General features: G+C 42.4%; 1 pseudogene; it reads right to left on the bottom strand.

Annotated features, from left to right (window-relative positions):
- Positions 1-3949: 3949 nt before the first annotated feature.
- On the bottom strand, positions 3950-5178 carry LOC102480201 (14-3-3 protein theta pseudogene; annotated as a pseudogene).
- Positions 5179-6695: the final 1517 nt, after the last annotated feature.

The raw sequence follows: 6695 nt of genomic DNA, 5'->3' as shown, positions 1-6695 counted from the left end.
CACACACGTATATAATATACACACATAATATATACACACATAATATATATATACACAATATATACTATACACACATAATATATATACACACACGTATATAATATACACACATAATATATACACACATAATATATATATACACAATATATACTATACACACATAATATATATACACACACGTATATAATATACACACATAATATATACACACATAATATATATATACACAATATATACTATACACACATAATATATATACACACACGTATATAATATACACACATAATATAGATATACAATATATACTATACACACATAATATACACACATAATATATATACACACACATATATAATATACACACATAATATACACACACATAATATATACACATGTATATAATATACACACATATAATATATATACACATAATATATGTACAAAAACATATATAATATACACACATATAATATAGATACACAATATATAATATACACACATAATATACACACATAATATATATACACATGTATATAATATACACACATATAATATATACACAATATATAATATACACACATAATATATATACGTATATAATATACACACACTTATATATATCCACAATATATAATATACACACATAATATATATACATACACATAATATATATACAGGGGCCAGCAGTTGGCGTAATGGCTATGTCGCTGGACTCCCATGTGGTCGACCATGGTTCAAGTCCCGGACCCTGCGGCTTAAACTCACACTGGGTGCGTGTGTGTGAGTGGCCAAGATCCTGAGAGGAGAATAGACGAGAAGGGATTGAGGTGTGGCCATCCCCCCTGGGGGGTGATTTCTTGCTTTCTGTCTTTGTCTCTCTCTTTCTGGTGAGTGTACGTGCCCTATAGCAAAAAAACCTCTCCAAAAAGATTTACACACACACACAAACACACATAAAATCTCTCTCTCTTTTTTTTTTTTAAGAGAGATTTTTGCTATAGGGTGCATGTGCTTGTCAGAGAGACAGAAAGAGGAAATCACCTCCCTAGGGGGGTACAATCCCTTCCCTTCTATTCTCTCAGGATCTTGGGCATGCACACACACACACACCTGGTATGAGGTTGGTTTTTTTCTTGGGGGGGGGGAGGATTTTTGCTATAGGGCACGTGCGCTCACCAGAAAGACAGAGACAGAGAGACAGCGTAAGCTGCTGGGTCCGGGACTCAATGCTTGAACCATGGTCAACTATGTGAGAATCCAGCGATGTAACCATTATGCCATCTGCTGGTCCCAACTTGAAACTTATTTAGGAATAAGTCCCAAGATGCGCACACAGTAATCTTTACTCAAGATGTAGTATGTTCTGGGACCAGCAGTTGGCGTAATGGCTATGTTGCTGGACTCCCATGTAGTCAACTGCGGTTCGAGTCCGGGACCCGGTGGCTTAAACTCACGCCGGGCGCGTGTGCGTGCGTGCCCAAGATCCCGAGAGGAGAATGGAGGAGAAGGGATTGCAGCGTGGCCATCCCCCTGGGGGGGGTGATTTCTCGCTTTCTCTCTCTGTCTTTCTCTGTCTGTCTGGCAAGTGCATGTGCCCTATAGCAAAAACCTCTCAAAAAAAAAAAAAAAAAGATGTAGTATGTTCTACCCAAGATGATGAAGTCGGTGACTGCTTTTTTTTTTTTTCCTTGTTATAGGGAGTGTGTGTTCACCAGAGAGACAGAGAAACAGAGAGAGACCAGGCTGCAATCCTTTCTCCTGTCAGGATTTTGGGCACCCACATGTGCACCTGGCATGAGTTTCAAGCCACCAAGTTCAGGACTCAAATCTCGACCACATGCGAGTCGAACACCTTAACCACTCTACCACCTGCAGTTCCCCTCGCATACAGTGGCTGCTTTAGTGAGCAAAGAGTCGGTTGCATTAGGGTTCAAAGTAGTTAAGGGCAACTGTTTCTATTTGCTAACTACATTTTAACAAAAATGCAGATCAATAAAGTCTGCTGGCCCCACAAAGATGGGGTCATAAATCACCCAGACGACCATGTAACTGTTTTCTGAAGCCCACTTCCTTATCAGAGAGCTTCCTTATCAGCAGCCGGTGCTCTGACTGCTAGATAAACCCCTGGCGAGAGCCCCAAGTCAGCAGCCTCCCTTTGGGACCCCTCTCCATTGGGGTCTTGTCGTCTCAGTAAACTGCTTTGCTATCCTCTCTTGCTGTCTGAGCTCCTAACTCTTTGTGATCCAGGACACAAACTCAGCAACACATAAATTCTGCAACATATTTGGAGGTCCCACCAAGCTTACCTTCTCCCTTACCAGGAGGGTAAGTAACGTGGACTCTATATGCTTTTATTCCCCCCTGTGCTCTTGTCCCTAGAATCAAATCTATCAAATACAAACTGACCATGGTTCGAGTCCTGGACTTAGAAGCCTGCCTTCTAACTTTCTCTCTCTCTCTCTCTCTCTCTCTCTGGCTCTGTGATCAAATTAAAATAAATAAATGAATTAAAAAAATAGTCCACTTCATTCCATATAACACTCAACCAGCTATCATTTACATCTGAGGAAAAAATGGCCCATGAAACGGATCCATGGTAAAACAGTCTAAGGAATGTGGGGCCAGCAGGTGGTGTGGTGGCTAAAGGGGCAGGACTCCCACATGGTCAACCGGTCTGGTTCAAGTCCCGCACTTGGCAGCTTGCTTTCTCACTTACCCTCTCTTTCTCCGTTTCTCATTCTGTTCCTCTCTGGTCAAATTAAAATAAATAAATAAGTACAGCTAAGTAAAAAAATAATTCTTTATATATTAAAAAAAAAGTCAGGGCCAGCAGTTGGTGTAATGGCTATGTCACTGGACTTCAATGTAGTTGACTGTGGTTCAAGTCCTGGACCTGGCTTAAACTCACGCCGGGCGCGTGTGCGTGCGTGCCCAAGATCCTGAGAGGAGAATGGAGGAGGCATTGCCACATGGCCTTCCCCCATGGGAGGTGATTTCTCACTCTATCTCTCTGTCTCTCTCTGTCTTTCTGGTGAGTGCATGCGCCCTGTAGCAAAAACAAACAAACAAACAAAAAAAACAAAAAAACAACCCTTAAAACAAAACAAAACAAAGTCTAAGGAATGTAATTCAATTTTGCACATTTCCAGGCATCCCTAAAACAAGTGTATCACAACGCAGACAAAAAGTATCACAGCTACATTTCACATAAAGATGAAAGGGAAGTATTAAGAAACCTCAAAAAGTAGTAAATTCACCTGTCCCTTAAAGTCTGGGTTTGCAATCGTTACACAGCCATAGTGAATGCTTTATAAATGTGATTTTATAAGCTATGAACAGCTGATCCCATACACATTCTTTTATGCTACTCTCTTGTTACCGAGGGCATAACATTTCACAAGGCTTTTTTTAGGACTGCAGTTCAATGATTAGCAGCACATGCTCGTGGCCCAGTTCTCTACAGTCACTAGCGACCAGACACCCGCTCACACGTGCACACACCGGCATGGGAAAGTACTGACGTCCTGGACTTGGACTTGTGTACTTTATTTACCCCTTCTAGTGTAGTATGAAATAACATGCGCTTTTTTGAAAAAAGAATTAATTTATTCAACATTATTCATTATTATTATTGTTTTTTAATTTGACCAGAGAAAGATAGAGAAAGTGAGAGAGCAAGATGCCAGGTCCGGGACTCGAGCTGCAATCGTCCATGTGGGAGTCCAGTGCTCGTAACCACCACGCTGCCTGCTAGCCCCAGCTATTAATACTTTTCTACAGTAGTAACTGCACATTAGGAAGTCTAGGACAAACACAAATCAAGGAATAGAGTTTCCCGAAGCCGCGGCGTGAAGACTAAAAACAGCCAATTCATACACGAGGGGGTTTCCTTCTACAGGAAATCCGAGTGGAATAGGAATGGAAATGTGTCAAAAGGTTTATCGAAGGGAAGGAGGATGACACTCTGTATGCTTCTAGTGTGGGGCCCCTTCTGCTGCGTCACATTCTTCTCCTGCACCGTCTGATGTCCAGAACGTTGTCTCTAAACAACTGCACGACGAGGGTGCTGACTTTCTGTCTTTGTTCAGCATATGGAGCCATTGCAATGGCTTCATCGAATGCCGTTTTAGCCAATGTGCAGGCAAGCTCTGGGTTCTTAAGGTCTCATAGTAAAATACAGAAAAGTTCAGAGCCAGCCCCAGGTGGATTGGGTGTGTGGGTTGCATCTCTTTCATGCTTATGTCAAATGCCTCTTGGTAAGCTCCTTGGGGGTTATCTATCGTTCGTTTTCCATCATTACCATGTGCGACCTCAGCAAGGTACTGGAAGTAATCTCCCTTCATTTTCAGAGAGACGACTTTACTCTCGGGATTAGTTGTATTGGCTATTAAATACGTACGCAATCATTCCAGGACCGTGGTGCAGACAGACTCAGCTCCGACCCCGCTTTCTCCCAATAGTCCTTAAGCAGCTGCACCTTCCTGTTGGCCTCCTGCTTGATGCTCTAGATGACCCTCCAGGCGGCCCCGCAGCCCCCAACCACGTACTTGTAGGCCACCGACAGCAGGTTACGCTCCTCATTGGATAACCCGGTGCCCTGCTTGGTCACAGCCTTCGTGCTGGTGGCCATTGTCGTCTTAACACTCTACCTGCTCGGCCAGCTTGACCTGGATCATCTCCGTCTTCTCTGTGGGCTCGGGGCTGGGCTGAGGGTGAGGCAAGTGAGGTGAGTGCCCACCCGGAGGGGGAGGAATCCTCCTGGAGAGTCTCACGTCTCCCTCTTTCTGGAATCTTTTTTTTTTTTTTAATAATTATTTTATTTAACATTATTTATTTATTTGTCTTTAATTTGACCAGAGAGAGAGAGAGGAAAGGGAAAGCGAGAAAGCAAGCCGCCAGGTTTGGAACTCAAACCTTGGCTGGCCATGTGGAAGTCTAGCCCCCTTAATCACCACACCACCTGCCGGCCCCATCTTTCTGGAATCTTAACCATCACGAGGGAAGGTGAATGTTCTTGGGACAACTGATGGCAAGAGACCAGGGCCACTCTGAAGGCCCTGAGAATCTGAAGCCATTCCTGACCACCTGCTGGGTGTTGGCGCAGATTCCTCTCCTTCCTTCCTGCAGGGGACCCGGGGTAACTTCGGTCCCCAGGGCTGAGGACCCTGAGCCAGGCATGTCCATAAATCTGCCATGAGTGTTAAAGAGAGTCAAGCCTCTTCTTCCTATCTCTTTGGACACAAAATCTCTGCATTGGATTTCCAGTTTGCTTCTAATTTACTTTAGAAAGATATACGGAATTTCCCCTTTACTTGGTAAGGAGGATATTAGGCACTCCCCCAGTGAACACATGCAGATGATATAGTTTGGGTTATAAGAAAATGAATATGCTATCCCTAAAATGTACCTTTTTATCCTAAAAAAAAAAAAAATTACCTTTTTATTCTAAAGTAGCAATGTCCTTTATTTTTTAAAGAATTATTTATTTATTTAATTTTATTTGTTATTATTATTATTTTTCAAATTTGACCAGAGAGATAAAGAAAGGGAAATTGAGAAATCAAACCGTGAGGTCCAGGACTTGAACCATGGTTGGCTATGTGGGAGTTCAATGCCTTAACCACCATGCCTCTCTATCTTTGATTTTTTTTTTTTAATTAAAAAAATTGTATTTAGGGGGACCAGCAGATGCCATAATGGCTGTGTCGCTGGGCTTCCATGTAGTAGACCGTGGTTCGAGTCCTGATTTGGTGGCTTAAACTCATGCCAGGCGTGTGTGCGTGTGTGCCAAGGATCCCGAGAAGAGAATGGAGGAGAAGGGATTGTGGTGTGGCCATCCCCCCTGGGGGATGATTTCTCAGTTTCTGTCTCTCTGGGAGATGATTTCTTGCTTTCTGTCTCTCTGTCTCTCTGTCGAGCACACGCACTCTATAGCAAAAACCTCTCTTAAAAAAAAAATAATTGTGGGACCAGCAGGTGGCATGGTGGTTAAGGTGTTGGACACTATCACATGACTGACCACGGTTCTAGTCTTGGACCTGGTGGCTTGCTTTCTCACTTCTCTCCCTCTCTCTGTCTCTCTCTGGTCAAATTAACATAAAATGAATAAATAAATAAAATTAAAAAAAAATTATGTTTAGTTAGAAGCGTTCAGAATGTTGGGTCCAGCAAGTGGCATGGTGTTTGCAGCACTGGACTCCCATATGGCCAACCACAGTTTGGGTCCCAGATGTGCATGTGCCCTGTGGCAAATTAAAAAATAATAATAATGATAAATAAAATTAAATAGCCCCCCTTCCCAGAGCCCCAAGGGGCCAGAGCTCCTGGTGGTGCTGGATCCAGACGGCGGCCTTCCTGAAGGTCTGCCAAAATGTCTGAAAGATCAGATCTCCTTCACTTCAAGCTAAAAAATTATGGAGATTCAGTGTTACAAAAATGAACAAATTAAGAGAAGAGGATAAATTTTGTGATGGTATAGTTCTCATAGGTGATGTTTGAGGTATAGGGGCATAAAATTGTGTTTGCTGCAGGTTTCCCCTTCTTAAGAGACCAGTTTTTACTGAATGGTTCCAGAGAGGTGAAAATCTCCATATTGCAGAGTTCCGAAGTGGGGAGACAATTGTTCTTTCTTTTTTCTTTTCTTTTCTTTTCTTTTCTTTTCTTTTCTTTTTTTTTTTTTTTTTTTTTTTTAGTGT

The sequence above is a fragment of the Tupaia chinensis genome, unplaced genomic scaffold (assembly GCF_000334495.1).
Source record: "Tupaia chinensis unplaced genomic scaffold, TupChi_1.0 Scaffold000659_1, whole genome shotgun sequence".
NCBI lineage: Eukaryota > Metazoa > Chordata > Mammalia > Scandentia > Tupaiidae > Tupaia > Tupaia belangeri.
This window is presented reverse-complemented; position numbering and strand designations above follow the sequence as displayed.